Raw genomic sequence first — 17,275 nt, 5'->3', positions numbered from 1 at the left:
CCACAAAGGGCTATCTGCTCAGCCCACCAAGGGGAATCGAACCCCTGATTTTAGCGTTGTAAATCCGGAGACATACCGCTGTACTAGCGGGGGGCCTTTCTGTAGAAGAACAAACTTTCCAAGTAGTCAACATGAAACTAATTCGACGTAAAAGCAAATACAATCAAAAGTATATTTATTGTTCATGTCGATAAAAGTGTTGTTAAAATAAATTAAAACCCTACTTAAATGGTCTGCACACAAAGAAATATTTTAAGCAAACTATAGAGGAACAATTGTCGCATAGTAATTTTAACATGAAACCTTGTCATTGTTAACTTCTAGCGTAAACGATCACTAATGTAACTGCATGGCTAGGTGATTAAAGCACTCGACTCGTAGTTCGCGGGTTCGAATCCCCATCACACCAAACATGCTCGCCCTTTCACCCATGAGGGCGTTATAATGTGACGATTAATCCCACTATTCGTTGGTAAAAGAGTAGACCAAAAGTTGGCGGTAGGTGGTAATGAATAGCTGCCTTCTCTCTAATCTTACACTGCTAAATTAGGGAAGGCTAGCGCAGACAACCTTCGTGTAGCTTTGCGTGAACTTCAAACTATTGTAATTACTAATTCATTTTTTAATTTCGGCCCCAATCATTTTTGTAGTTCCATAGCAAAAAATCACTAAATAAATTATTTAGTAAATCTTTAAAGTGTAATAACCCCTTCCAACGTATTTTAAACAGACTTGCATTAATTATATAATAAATTTTATAAGTTTCTAAGTTGGAAAACAAATATCCGAATAATAGCGAAGATTTAGGAAAGTAATAGACACACAAAAAAAGTTATAGTTCTAGTTTCGAAGAACATTAAAAATCAATGAGGTAATATTGAGTTTCCAAGAGAGAAGTTACCAAGATAATAATATATATATATCGTCAGATTAAAAGTCCTAGTTCAAAAACTAAAGAAAATCAAACCGATAATTTCGTCTTGAAATAAAGCATGTGGATTGTGAAGAGCTGTATTCGTTGTAAGTGTTGGAAAACTTTGAAACGATTTCATATAAACAGAGATTAAAAACAATGATTATATTATGTGATTCTAACATATGTTAACGATACAGTATTAAAACATGTTATATTTTTTTGGGAGTGAAATTACCAAGTTGTTCTTTATGTTGTGTTTTCTTTCAACATAATTTCATTCTTTTCGAGTTTCTTTTCCTATTTTATTTATTAAACGAAATTAAACATTTTAAAAGATTTGTTTTTAAATTAAAATCTACTAATTTGTAGCTACAACAAGATTTCCGTGGGAAAAAAAATACGGACAGAGAGGAGGAGAACAAACGACCATCCAGATTTCCGTAATCATAATACGGATGCAAAACTGGAATAGGAAAAATATATTTGTGACGACAATATTAAAATGACATTTACCTGAAGAAGAGGCACATGTAGGACTATATTTTTGTGCGATAGCTGACAATATTCTAAGACGGTAGTTCGGATGGAAGATTGATGTCGAAGAACCAAATGTCTACTGAGATTACAGGACTTAGCCTGAGATTTCAATAATCGTGAGAATATGATAGTATGATTATGCGGGAGAGTGAAGGTCAGGTTCTATTGAGATGGTAATAAATGGGTGTGATAGTGGAAAATAATAATGTAAAAAAAAAATAAAGGATAGTAGTGTGAAGAAATGCAGACCAAATTATAATGAAATAATACTTGGATATGTAGTCAGACAAAACGATTGTAAATGATAAAAGTATGGATGGGCGGAGATGGGGAAACCAAGTTATTCTGAGAAGTATGATACATATTTTCGGCCCTTATTTGAAAACTAGATTTCAGAAAGATATAATGAGGAATGAATTCCAGTGAGAAACTAATATCAGATATCCAGGACTGAACAGTGTGTAATACTACCCACATCGCAAAGAATGAAATGCTTGTTTGTTATTAAGCGCTAAGATACACAATGGGCTATCGGTGCTCTCCTCACCACGAGTATCGAAAGCCTGTTTCTAGCTCTGTAAATCCACAGACATCCCGCTGTGTTACTGGGGGACAGAATGAAAGATAAGCGAACGTAATGAAAAATATTATCTCATAATTTTACGTTTGAATGGAAATATCACGTTTAACACTAAGATACTTTCTAAATGTATCATGGCATGCTCAGGTGGGTTAAGGCGTTCGACTTGTAATCTGAGGGTCGCGGGTTCGAATTCCCATCACACCAAACATGCTCGCCCTTTCAGCCGCGGGGGCATTATAATGTGACGGTAAATCCCACTATTCGTTGGTAAAAGAGTAGCCCAATAGTAGGCGGTGGGTGGTGATGATTAGCTGCCTTCCCTCTAGTCATACACTGCTAAATTAGGGACGGCTAGCGCAGATAGCTCTCGAGTAGCTTTGCGTGAAATTAAAGAAAAACAAACAAAAACAATTAATAGAGCAATTAAATGTATTCATTTGCATATGAAATATAAAACCAACCAATTAAACGTGACTAAAACCAACTGCGGTTTCAGATGTGTTTCTTTGTAGTTAAACGAAAAGCTACACAATAAGTATCGAAACGGATATTGGCGTCATAATGCAAATTTTAGAAGCACGTGCTTTCCAATGAAAAGTAACGCATTCTAAGCGCATAAAATAATAAGTCTCGCACTTGTGGTAATGAGATATAATAATTAATTACAAGTTCTTGTATTACACTAAGAAAACTATCAGTCGCAAAATTTTATTTTTTGAAGATATTACGTAATAACTTAATGCAGTTTTGAAGCGTTAATAAGTTGTTTTCGGAAATCATTTATTGAATAAAATAAAATATCTTAATCTCAAAACTACTAAAATACCTAACCTGCATCAACTGAATAACTTCTGTAATTAGAAGGAACTGGCCCGGCATGGCCAAGCGTGTTAAGGCGTGCGACTCGTAATCTGAGGGTCGCGGGTTTGCATCCCGATCGCGCCAAACATGCTCGCCCTTTCAGCCGTAGGAGCGTTATAATGTGACGGTCAATCCCACTATTCGTTGGTAAAAGAATAGCCCAAGAGTTGGTGATGGTTGGTGATGGCTAGCTGCCTTCCCTCTAGTCTTACACTGCTAAATTAGGGACGGCTAGCGCAGATAGCCCTCGAGTAGCTTTGTGCGAAATTCCAAAACAAACAAACAAACAAAGAACAGAAAAGAAATGTTTAATTTGCTCCTCTGAGAAAAAAAAATTCACATGGAATCGAAGGCTGGATTTAAATGTTTCAAGCCCTGAAAGTTACCATTAACTCATAGGCGGGCCAAAAATTTGTAGATATACCCTATTAGTAAAGATAAAAAAGAAAACCGTAAGATAATTACCAGACCAGTTATGCTGTTGTTAGAATGGAATTTTAAAAAATATATTACATGCGGTAATACTGTACAAAATATTTATCAACCTTAACTATGCAATGCATTGTGTAACATTAACAACCAATTATAGCTCTGGCGTGTAAGATGTATACGGGTGAGCGCATCATATTAAAACCATATTGAATATGCAAATCAGCGAGCCACGATACAACCAACCAAAGCTTGTATAAAGTCACGAAAATACGTTTGATTATTGTTGTTGTTGTTTTTTTGTAGATAGTTTAATAACACCAACAATTGATTATTTTTATGAAGAGTATGTCACAGCACTTCCCGAGGTTGGATATCAACACAATCATATCACAAACGTGTCTTCAGATCAGGGACTTAGAATCCCAAGATGGGTTTACACTTTATAATTAATGGCATGACAAAAAAATGAATAAATCACCGAGAATAAGACCTGAAACACGTCACACTACAGACGTAGTATGTAAAGTGCAGCGTCTTGTAACAGATGAAAATATAAGAACATAATTATCAGAAACAAAAGCCGTCCACTGCTCCAGGCAACAAGAAGCTAAGTAATAAATGTTTGTACAGTAGTGTAGCTCAGAAACCTGATAACCATATTTCTTATCAGCAACAAAAATATTGCTTAGTATTTAGCGAATTAGTTACATAGTTGTATTGAAATTTCGCGATATCTAAATGAAAATGGCGATTTCTTGGAAATTGGTTTGCTTTTAAATTTCGCGCAAAGCTACACGAGGGTTGTCTAATTTAGCAGTGTAAGACTAGAATAAAGTCATCACCACCAACCGCCAACGATTGGGCTACTCTTTTACTAACAAATAGTGGGATTGACCTTCACATTATAACGTCTCCACGGCTGAAAGGCCGAACATGTTTGGTGTGACAGAGATTCGAACCCGCGATCCTCAGATTATGAGTCGAGCACTCCATCCATCTGGCCATGCAGGGCCATTTTTGGAAATGTTCGCAGTTTGTAGGGCCGTTTTCTAAATTGTTTCAAGCTAATTTAAACTTTTTAAATACCGTTTCGAAGTGATCGAACTATGATACTCGATATTCGTTTTAAATTTTAATTCTTTAAACTAAGAGTCATTTTCACTTCAGTATATTAGTCCAATACCCACGATGTTCATTATTTAAATTACTAAGAAAAACCAAACATCGCTTACAAATTTGATTTACATATTTTATGAATCTATTTGTTCTGCTGTTGTTTTGTCGTGAATATTTTCGATAAATATTAAAACAGGTTTCTCTATATACAAATTAAAGTATTTGCTTATTAAAATATGCAACCGGTTTCAATATTTGTTTCCGTATATTTTTTGTCCAGATAAAGCTTCTGAAATAATTCCAATAAAATCAGTTTATAACCGACGAGAACTACTCTACTATAAATATCTGTCTTGTTTTAGGCACTTTCCTTCCGACAGAGATACGTTATCTCCGGTATGCACCCACGTGTATAGAGGCTAGAATTCTACTGTACGTTTGACTCAGTCTTCATTCTTTGAACTTCTAATCAATGACTCTGTATTGTCAAGTCTAATTCCTGCTATATCCGTAAATACATTTTATGTGTACCATCTACATGCTTTATTATTTATCGAGTGTTCAGTTACCCAACCTACGAAATTCCAAAACACCCTCAGATTGACTGTAGGAGGATAATGATCAATCTCGCAACCGTTTCCTTCACAAAGGAGGCTATTAGAATTTCCTCTCTTTCCTTCAAATAAATCTACCTGTAACTAAACGGATATGCTGCCTGCAAGATCCTCTCAGATACACTTTTATTATAACCTTGATAAAAAAGAAAAAAAAAAGTTACTTTTATTCGGTTATTTTAAATTGTGTTCCTCTTAGTTATGTGAAACACACAACATATAAAACATTACTTAAAATTTAAATCAGGTTTTACTAGCTTTTTGATCTTTGAGTAATACGAGTATAATTGCACAAGATAAAAAGTTAAGCGTAAAATACTACTTGTGGACGTTAGCAGTTTCTTCTTACGTGCACCCCAGAAGCTCAGAAGTATGTCTATGGACTTCCAATGCTAAAAACCGGGTTTCGATACCCGTGGTGAGCTGAGCACAGATAGCCCTCTCGATAAATAATATTGCATGTAGATGGTACATATAAAATGTATTTACGGATATAGCAGGTGATACAGAGACATTAAGCTTTGTGCTTAATTCAAAGCAACAACTTCTTATGTTTTTCATTTATGTTATAAATATATGTTTCATTATATGAATTTTCGCTCCTTCTGCACCTTCCAGTCGTCTTGATACATCAGGTAAAACATATATACATTATTGTACTTGGATTTTCAGTGCAAAGGTGCACATAAAACGTAAACAAAACACTATATTTTACTATTTAAAAAAAAAAAATCAGATAATAGCATTAGTGTGTATTATCAGCTTAATAAGTTATTTTAACGATGATATTTATACATATTCTGAGTTATTCATTAGAAGCTCAAACTAAATAATCCTTACAACACTAAAATCAGGGGTTCGATTCCCCTCGGTGGGCTGAGCAGATAGCCCGATGTGGCTTTGCTGTAAGAAAAACACACACACTAAATAATCCTTATATTTGAATAAAACATTCAGGTGTTTTTGAATTTTCACAATTTTATTGCAAGTTTATCTTTATTAAGTGTTTTTCTTTAAGCCTTTCATTATTAGTGAAAGATTTCTGGTTTTTAATTATTAATTTTCTTAATTTATACTGACATTGAGAATGTTTGTATTCTTACATTAGTGAAATCTTAATACGGTAGAATACTTTAAAAAAAAATCGGATTTCTAGAAAACAACCACTTAGGGCAAATGTGACCTTCACGAAAATTACTCTAGGATCAATTTTAAATCAGATACACACAAACACTAAATAGCGAACAGTATGTTTTATTCTATCCGTTTGTATGAGATTTAGTTAGGATTCTCAGCTATTACAGATAAGTAACTCAAATGGTACAGTATGTTTTTTGTTTGCTGAGAGTTAAGCAGAAAGCTGCATAAAGGGCTAGCTGTACTCTGCCCACCAGGAATATCGAAATCCGGTTTCTAGAGTTGTACGTCTTCAGACGTACCGCTGTACCACTTGCGGGAGGCAAATGGTACAGAAGGGAACGATGTATTTATTTTGTGATCAGACTACCACGTCAGAATTACTCTTACATTAATATCTAATTAAAATACGTTGTTATAAAGAGGTATTATTGGTAGCCCCCCAGCTAGTACAGCGGTATGTCTCCGGATTTACAACGTTAAAATGAAGGGTTCGATTCCCCTAGGTGGGCTCAGCAGAAAGTTCGATGTAACTTTGCTATAAGAAAAGCACACATGTATTATTGAACGTTTAGATAAAGTATTTTAGTAAGTTTACGGTTATATATACATCGTAAAGCATTTATGTGCTTCAATTAGCGACAAAAATACTTACCTAACAGTAAAAATAAGAGTAATGAAATGAGTTACAGTAAAAAAAAAGTCTCAAGCTGAACAGTTACTTAAGCGAAACACGTTAAAGAGACCAAGAAATTTTCTTATTTAATGCCAATGTTTTCTTGTACCTGGATACAAAACGGTAAAACGGAAAAACATCTGGACAGTACAGTAACTATCAAGAAAAGACATTCACTGGAATATCCTTTCTCTTACTTTAGCGATTTGAAAGTGGATTTTTTCGGCGTTTTGTGTTTCACTAATGTGCTCTTAAGGACCCTTCTTTATTTCTGCTTCATTTATATCATCAGGACCACAGTTGTTGCCGTTCAAATGAGAAACGGTATCTTTAAGTTGATAAACCTTTTACATAAACCAGCATTGAATCTGTGATATTTCGTAGCTAATGTAAAGGAAAATTAGGTATTTTTTGACGTGTTTAAGAAAAAATTAACTGTTTGTATTTTCTTTTCTTAGTGTGTTCTCTAACAAACTCCAATTGATTGTATACATTACGTGACTCTTTTAATGAAGAGTTTTGGTGTGATTCAGTACGTAATGAAACATGGAAATCAATCGATTTCCTATGAAACTTATAATGCATTCATATGCTGATATATGAATAAACGGCTGCTAAACGAGATGGAGGATTCTATTATGAACTTAACGGCGAGTTTAAAAGCTTTAATACACTGAAATAGGTCGGTAAAACCTGACCCATAACACTGTGTAACGAATATATCAATAGAACGGACAGACCGACATATTCGATTTTAAGATAAAGTAGTAAACAAAGTCGAGTGTTGAACCATGAATCACGAAGATACAGAAAAGGTAAAACCTGTTCTTTTCATTTGCCATAACTACTTCCTTATATTATTGGAATAACTCATTGGCAAACCTGAAGTAATTTCGTTTTGGAACAAAACTTGCCATTTGTTGTCTCACACTTGATACATTGTACTAAAACTAAAATCAACACTAAATCTATAATAAACTCAATAGGAGGTCTGTATTTGTGCTTCCAATTAAACTCACAGCAATTCCAGTTTTAAGTAAAACTAAACAATAAAGCTACTGCCAACACTTAATAATGGTGTAATTATATAACTAACACCTAATAATACTGTACTTGAACACATTTTTTGTAGATAAGCACAAAGCTACACAATAGACTATCTGTGCTCTGACCACCACGGATATCAAAACCCGGTTTTTAGCGTTGTAAGTCTGCAGACATATCGCTGTGCTAATGGGGTTCTTAACTCATGGTTACATGGCATATAACAAAACGAAACACAAAATAACTTTTCTTTAACTGATAGTAAGATATGATAACGTGTACTGAACCTGCAATGTTTGCGTATTTGTAAAGTACCTAAACTAAACACATAACACACTTGTATGTATGTTTGTAACTTCGCAGTCTGTAACTGTATAATTAAAATTGTATTAGTTCATGTGGTAGATTAGTGATTATTAACTGAGGTAAAATATTCTTCACATCATTATAGTAGGAATGGGTCAGATGTGCAGTAGAAATTACAATTTCACATACGCTGCAAAAACCATGTATTTTAAACTTCATGAGCACTTTATATACACTAATGAGTAATAAACAAACCAACTACGGAGTAACAAGCCACCACGAGCTTCAAAAACTCGGTTGAGTAAAAACGAAATTTTCCACAAACCACAAATTCGTCTATCTGACTGACAGACCGACTAATGTTGTAAATGCATAATCCTCTCCTACCTTCAGCTTACACAAATTTAAATTAAGCTAATAACAAGTAATAATAACTACCATATTGCAACACTATTATCGAACTAACAATACACGACTAACCATATTCTATGATAACGAGTACGATCACTGAGTTGCCAAATTACAACCCGCTCCTCATATCACGTGCTGTGCATGACTGCTTGTGCGCATGAGCTTGTTGATCAGCCTGCAGTTGTACCAGCTAGATAAGGAAAATCATAGGCTACATGAATTATGTATATCTAGATTCCTTATATGTATGATCTAACCTTTGAAGTGAAGTTTTCAGTTTTATACATCGGACTCAAGGGTTCCGTGTTGGACAAAGCAAAGTCTTAGTCGTCGGTGCCTTTAGACCTGAATTACCTATGTGAGGACAATCGTTACCATTGCCAAACCTAACTTGGCTTCTCTTGAGCTTTCTGCACTAAAACCAAGAATGATAGGTTTTATAATTCACTTCCGCATTATTTTTAAAATGAGTGAGACTTTTGACATCTGAGATTGTACTTGAAACAGTGTGATTTTTAAGTTATGTCTTTCAGAAAACAAAACGAGAGAAAAGAAGAAAATACTATGTTGATAGCCATGATATCTTTGTCCCAGTGAAGAGAAGTATTCTTCAAGAAGATAGATAAAGCTAGAAACAGCAATGCTAAATAATGCAAAACACACCTTAGCCAATAATCCAACAAAAAAGAATGATACGGTCCTTTCTAGATGGCAGATAAACGATACCAAAGATGCCAGCAAACGACAGAAAATGTCACAAGATAGCTCTATGAAAATCTGAGAGAGGATAGGTCCAATGTCCAGTTAATCTCGAGCCTTAGTACCAAACAGTTACGCGACAAATGTAAAGAAAAGTAAATAACAAATTAAAAAGTAGAAATGGAAGCATAAAAGTGAGAAGTCAAGGTCGAAATGGGAGAGATAACATTACAATACTTAATGTTTTTAACGAGTTTCAACCATAAAGTAGATGTAACCATCATTCCGTCAATTCATACTTTATGTTTTACTTTGAACTTATATTCAGTTATAGGTTTGATATGACTTTTATCAGTAGCTAGTCCTTTCTAAATACTCAATACGTTCAAGATTTTCAAAATCATTGGTTTTATACTATTCTTTTAGGCCATTCCTCAACATTCAAATAGCTATAATATATTTCACAAGGAAAAGACAATTAAAATTTCTTGTCTCACTCAGACACCCATTATGATGTCATGCATTTTGTTTGGGTCACGTAATTTGACACCTACATATATCTGTATTTGTTTACAGATTTGGAGTTAGCAACACACATCCAAGTCACCAATGCATTTCTAGAAAGTAATACTGTTCATCATGTTGAAGAGTGACAGTTCCTGTATGACTGTCTGACAACACTCCTATACATAATGCTAGACATTCCACCTAGGATGCAGATGATAGCCCATTTCTATTCTTCTTTCCACATTATATCCACCAACAATTTGCTGCTTGAATCAGATGAACCAACAATAATTGCCAAGTACCACAGTGACAATACTCGTACATAGATCTTGCTTTTGCTAATCCTACCTGTGATGTCATCTTTATAAAGCACAATGAATATTATATCAATATCCACCTATTTATGTTTGAAGTGAAATGAGGATTGGAAGATATCCTAATACGAAACAAATTAGAAATCAATATAAAGATGTCAAATTGATTTGCAGTATTGTATTCCTACCATTGAACAATGTCAATACTATAACTTCTGCTAATTATTATTCCATAGTAATATTGATAAAACCTGAATAGCATGCAGTCACGCGTCTGCTTATTTCATATTAATAAGAGATGACTCAGTCTTAGTATACGAAACAACTATTGCACAAAACGTTTGTGATATCTACAGGTAATTAGCTCCAAAATATAAGATATGAACACATTAAAGTTTTGCAAAATGAGCATTATCAGAAACTTATGTTTGACACAGAAAATGAATACCTGGCAATGTTAGTCATTTATCATGATGATAATGTCCCACTGCATATATACAAAAACCAAAGCAAGGCCTCCATGGGCAGATACTCAAAATAAGGTGGTCATGGTGACATGCAAGACAGACTCAGGCTACAGCAGTCAATGTCTTAGCTACTTCATGTGGATATGAAAGTCTTCATTAACTTGGATGGGCACACAGAGTCATAATACTTTTAAAGATCGAACTATAGGTTTAGATGGTGTTAGAATCTTTACTTATAATAAGCTTACAGAAGAAAAATTGTTGAAGTAAATGTCATAATATCAATATAGGTAAGCATATCTCAAATATAGATTGGTTATGTTATCAAATATATACACAAAACCATAAAAGACAATCTTATCATTAAGGGCATCAGATCTTTGGGAAGATTCCAGAAAAGACTAAAAGACTACAGTCACAGCTACTGTTACTAAAGTTAACTTGGTGGAAAAGAAACATAGATAAACGATGACAAATTTACATCTGATACATAGGGAAACTTTGAAGTTAGTCAGAAGACCTTGGTAAAAGAATCTGATATAGAAGATGCCTAGATGAAAGTGGTGATGCCTAATCATGCTGAAAAATGCTCAGAATAGACATCAGTGTAACAAGTGTGTGTTGTATCTGCCTTAACTACCAGAAAATGCATCATAAAGTTGAACGTGGCAATCAAACTAGAATATCATTAGCACTTGCTAATCTCAAAAATCACCACTATTAATAGTGAGATTCAATACTTACACCATGGATCTAGTCTGCCTTAGCAGATGCTGTGTGTTATCTCTTCTGGTGACATTCTGGTTACAACAACAATTCTATCAAAGCTGAGATAAAAAGCAAATTGCAATATTCTTTCAATAGAGTGAGCAAATAATGGAATGTTACAGGAATGGTCACCAATCACGAGTGATCTACACCATGTTTTGCACATTCGTAAAACATATTGTTGCAGACAAACTGTAACCATCATTTCTGAACACCGATATTTTTAGACAAAAAAATTTCAAGTACTTGGTAGTAACATTTAAAAGACAACTCAACTTTACCAGCAACATTAATACTGTGATAACTATAGCTACCAAAGGTTGCAACAGGAAACAGAGCTGAGGAACTGTACCTACTTATGTTCTAACAATATTATCTCCTCCATTCTAGATGCTCCACAGTGGCTCAGCGGTATGTCTGCGGACTTAAAACGTTATAAACCGGGTTTCGATACCCGTCGTGGGCATAGCACAGATAGCCTATTGTGTAGCTTTGTGCTTAATTCAAAACAACAACAACAATCCATTCTAGATTATGCTGCAGCAATGATTAGTATAAATGTTCTGCAAGTATACAAAAATATAAGGAACAGATTATGGGATTTACTTTAGCTACCCTAGTTAAAATGTTCCATTACCTTCCAGAAACTGAGCATCAACGTACTGCGACAAGAGCATTTCCAGGTAATTTTCGCTAAGGTTTTGCATTGTAATTAGCAGTCATTTTATCATCCAGCCACTAACATTTTTAAATGAGACATAACCGCTTTACAACGATCTCTCACACGCAAACCAAGGCAAGGATTGTCTAGAAAGCCCTCAAAGAAAGAAATGGATGAACAATTTCTTAAGAGCCACCATGAGGTAAATAAATGGTTATCACGATCTCAGATACCAAAACATGGAATGAACATCTGATGACACAATGTTCTTTACATATATGCATAGATGAAAAATATAGATAATTTGCCAGTGTCTATTTAATGACATTCACCTGTGATCATAACTTTACATAACGAGAAATTTAGTGGGACATTCATTATCTTGTAGAATTACAGTATTCCTCTTAATGCTGAAGAGCATTCAGCCTCCACACAATTAGCACAAAGATGAAGCTTGAACCTATAAATAAAGCTCTCATCTGGACTTCTAAAATCAGTGAACATTAAATAAACAGCGCCGTCAGCAACATATTTATAAATGACACCTAGGTAATATTATACAAACTAGGTAGGGAACCCATTTGTCCTCAGATGGAGGGTAGATAGCAGAGCAGTTTCATGGTAAGACCAGGACATGGATACATTTACTATCCCATTTGGTTATATTATCAAATCAGGGAAGTTGACAAGCTCGTGAGATTACCTATATATAAAATTTAGTACAACTGTGCTGGCAGAATATCGACCTCCTCTGTACTGTAGGTAAAAGTAGCCATCATAAAATGTCGTTTTGAGCATCCAGAGGGAGTGAGACTACTGGAAAATAAAGTGCGTTATCACGTAGCCACGGAAAATTAGAAGACTACCAGAAACATCATTAAAAATAGTTTCCTTCTGCTGCAAGACAGTCGGTTTCCACATGAGAGATCATTGTTTGTTGGCTGAATTCCAAAGCTCAGATAACTGCGTTAATGTAATTTTTGAAAAGGAATCTCAGTTTAAGTGAAAGCTAATGACAGTAAGATTTCAACCTGCACCAGTTATGCCTTTTCTATTTTTTTCTAGTTATTGTGTAAGTCAATAGCTTACAGATTGAGCTGTGACTCTTAAACCACTTTATTACACATGTAAAATGGAAGATACGCTTCTAATGTTTTGTCAAGAAGAATATGTCATAAACTTCTACATTTTTCGAACAATATTTACGTAGTTATTAAGTTCACTATTAAACAAGAACGCGATTCAAAATTTACGTTTCATATGCTCTATATCACAGAAATAACAATAATTTTATTTTTAGTGTTTTTCATGAAACGATATTTTTTGGTATATATAAAATATTTGAAATTTTATTTGTTTGTTTAAAATTTAGCACAAAGCTACACAACTGGCTATGTGTGCTCTGCCCACCACGGGTATTGATTTACATTTAATTAGCAAGAGCGTCTCCAGAGTTTAGTATTTTCATAAAAAGTAAATAAACACATCAAATATCACTGGTCAATGTTTAACAAAAAAGCAAAATTTAATCGAAGCACTTCAATTTAGAGCTGTTCAATTCATTGTGCAATATTCAAAGGAAATATTCAAGTCACTGTGCAATATTTAAAGGAAATATTTAAGTCACTGTGCAATATTCAAAAGAAATATTCAAGTCACTGTGCAATATTTAAAGGAAATATTTAAGTCACTGTGCATTATTCAAAGGAAATATTCAAGTCACTGTGCAATATTTAAAGAAAATATTCAAGTCATTGTGCAATATTTAAAGGAAATATTTAAGTCACTGTGCAATATTCAAAGGAAATATTTAAGTCACTGTGCAATATTCAAAGGAAATATTTAAGTCACTGTGCAATATTCAAAGGAAATATCCAAGTCACTTTAGGATAATTACTAACATCTCAAAATTAGGTCATCATAAAAACTTCAGTTAACAGTGGTGAGAAACGTCATTTCCCCAACATTTCAAGGGAAACTGGAAACCAACTTCAGTCGATGAGGATCCAAAAATCTAGGAAACGTAAAACCGGTTAACATATTTAAGAAAAGCAACCAACAGTTTTTATATGCAGCACTCGCGTATCACACCTAACACTTGATGTTCCATAGAGTTAAGGATCTCTACGACATCTTACGTCCTCATGCGAGAATTCGATTGAAGTCTGCGGAGCCTCAGCATAGTCTGAAACCTAAAATTTATATTTCAATGACAAAAATATTTTTACTTCCAACGTTTGTTCTTTGAGACATCCTTCAGGACGTCCACAATATAATACATTAATAACCAATAAGGAGACACTCATTACTGAATTAAGAATACATGATTTTGTTGTTGTTGTTAGTAACAGAGTTACATAATGGATTATCTATACCACTCTCACCGCGGGTATTGAAATCCGATTTTCAGTGTTATAAACCCTTAGCTTTTCCTATGAGATATCGTTATCGTGAAATTTTGCCTCGCACTTTGAGGCTATACGTTTGTTTTGTTTGTTTTTGTTCTCAGCCGTAAGGGCGATATAATGTAACGATCAATCCTACTAATCGTTGGTGAAAGAGTAGCCCAAGAGTTGGCAGTCGGTTGTGATGACTAGCTGCCTTCCCTCTAGTCTTACACTGCTAAATTAGGGACGGATAGCACAGATAGCCCTCGAGTAGCTTTGCGCGAAATTCAAAAAACAAATAAACAAACAAATCCTCTTCCCCATAACTTATTACAATTTTATAATATTAACTCACGTGTAGAATGATGAAGCTGGAGATGTATGAATCATATAATCAGTGAATATATGAATCAGCCTGTTAAACCTTTCCAAATACTCATATTTATTCTTTAGAATATCAATTTTTCACTTCTTATTCTGTGTTCTTTATTGTCCCAGTACAGATTTCAATTAAACTTTGCTACTGTAAGTGCTGTCGTCAGAGGGATATTTTTTACATTTTATTTCTTAATTATAGACGTTATCGGGCCAGCTGGGTAACTTTTTTATTAACACGATAATTATGTCAGTGATTTATGAGTTACTAACTTACACAGTTAATAATGTCCCAGCTGGAATTACGTGAACCTCATCTGAAGTAAAAATAGTTTATTGATTTTTGTATGGAACTTTATCATACTCTCTTGACACTGAGTAGTCTTATGAAATGAATGGTCAGTATATTAGGCAGTTTTACCGACATTTATTCGGGAATTTTTTTGAGACTTTTAATTTTTCACATCCGATAACTGAATTCAAGTGTGCAATGTGTGTCTTTTATTTTCTTATAAGAAAGCCATATTGGGCTATCTTCTGTGTTCACTAAGGGGAATCGAACCCCTGATTTTAGCGTTGTAAGTACGAAGACTTACAGCTGTCCCAGAGGGAGCCACTATTTGGTCTATAAAGGAATATTATAATCACAGCTCATATGTAAAAAAATACCTGGGATTAGAAATGTTAATAATCCACACTGAAATTACGCCTAACCCTTTCGACACGTGGACCTCTACTACAAGAACTTTTGCTTTAGAGAGAAAACAAAGGTCAACAGCAAGGGTTTTATCAGGTTTGTTTTCAAAATAAGTCACAGTAATATAGCATGAACGATATATTGCGGCAGAATTTCTCAGCAAATAAAATCTATGTGATATTTCAAATGGAAACAAGAATGGATTAAGACAGAAGTAAAACAATTTTATAATAATTTTAAGCAACGAAATTACAGTGTAGTTTGAACAATAATTGTCTAATTCAAAACCTTCAAAAGCGAAGGAATAGTTACTGTAAAAAAAATAATAAAATACGCCATTATCTATTTTGTTTTGTCATACTAAATTTAGTTCATTTCAATTATTTATCATCTGATTATCATATCATATGATATGATTTCTTTCTTTGCTTATCTATCAGTAATATTCTCTTCGCGATTCTAGTAATGTTGTTTCGGCTGTTATCGCTTATATTAAGGTTTCCTTTATGGTTATATCTCTTAGTAATGATTATAAGTACTTAGCTGAATCAGAAAACACATTAGCTTTATTACAGCACTAATGTGTTTCTTCAGACAGAATTCGTTGCATTAATGTGTGTAGAATAGTATATCATAAATTTACTTAACTGAACAAATTGACACGAAAGAAATAAAAGTGGCCACTTATTAGGCGGTGTGTCATGAAACTACAACCTGGTTGTGACTGTGAAGGTTTCGCTTCTGTAATCTTTACATATTTAGAAAAACGGTAGATCTGGTGTAATACGTTTTCGTATTAAACCAATTCTGTTTGTCCGACAAGTGAGCTATTACACAACGAACTGTGTGTAATTCTCGATGGATTACGAGTACGCCGATAGGAAAACTTTTAGATTCCACGTGCTTAACAAAATACTTTTTAGTAGAATTTATTCCAAGATTAAATATGTATTTCCATATTTTCATAAACGAAACGCAGCAATATCTCTTTACATTGGATTAATCTGACTATTTTAAACGACTAATTTACAAAATAGCGGTACAAAAACCATAAATAGACACACGTATATATGTGCGAGCGGGCGGTTTAAAAGAATGATACTGGAATCTTTATATGAGTGTCTCACGTTTTGTTGTGAGAAAAATCTGGGCTCATATTGTTTTGTTTAATTTTGAACCACTAACAGAATGTGAATAGCCAATTAACAGCACCCATAGTATTGTATTTTCGAGACCGAAACCTTGCATGCTGTTTGATAAGCAGTCCTCCCAGTCCTACAAAAGAGAATAATAGAAGTTTGACTTTCAACTCAAATATAATTTTAAATCATAATAAAATTGAACACTTATTATTTAAATCATATATTATATAAATTGTTTGTTTCTTTAGAATTAAGCAGAAGGATACACAATAGGTTATCTGTGGTCTGCCCACCAAGAATATCGAAACCCAATTTCTAGCAAGGCGGTTCCCAGACATGCCGCTGTGCCATTGAGGGACTAAATGGTGTGTGTTTGTGTGTTTTCTTATAGCAGAGCCGCATCTAGGTATCTGCTGAGCCTACCGAGGGAAATCGAATTTGTAATTTTAGCGTTGCAAATCCATAGAATTACCGCTGTACTAGCGGAGGGCAGGCTATAATTTGGTTTGTTTTGAAGTCAGTGCAAAGCTACACGAAGGTTATCTGTGCTAGACGTCCCTAATTTTGCAGTGTAAGACTAAAGGGAAGGCAGCTAGTCATCACCACTCACCGCCAACTCTTGGGC

The sequence above is a fragment of the Tachypleus tridentatus genome, chromosome 1, assembly GCF_004210375.1.
Source record: "Tachypleus tridentatus isolate NWPU-2018 chromosome 1, ASM421037v1, whole genome shotgun sequence".
Classification (NCBI taxonomy): Eukaryota; Metazoa; Arthropoda; class Merostomata; order Xiphosura; family Limulidae; genus Tachypleus; species Tachypleus tridentatus.
This window is presented reverse-complemented; position numbering follows the sequence as displayed.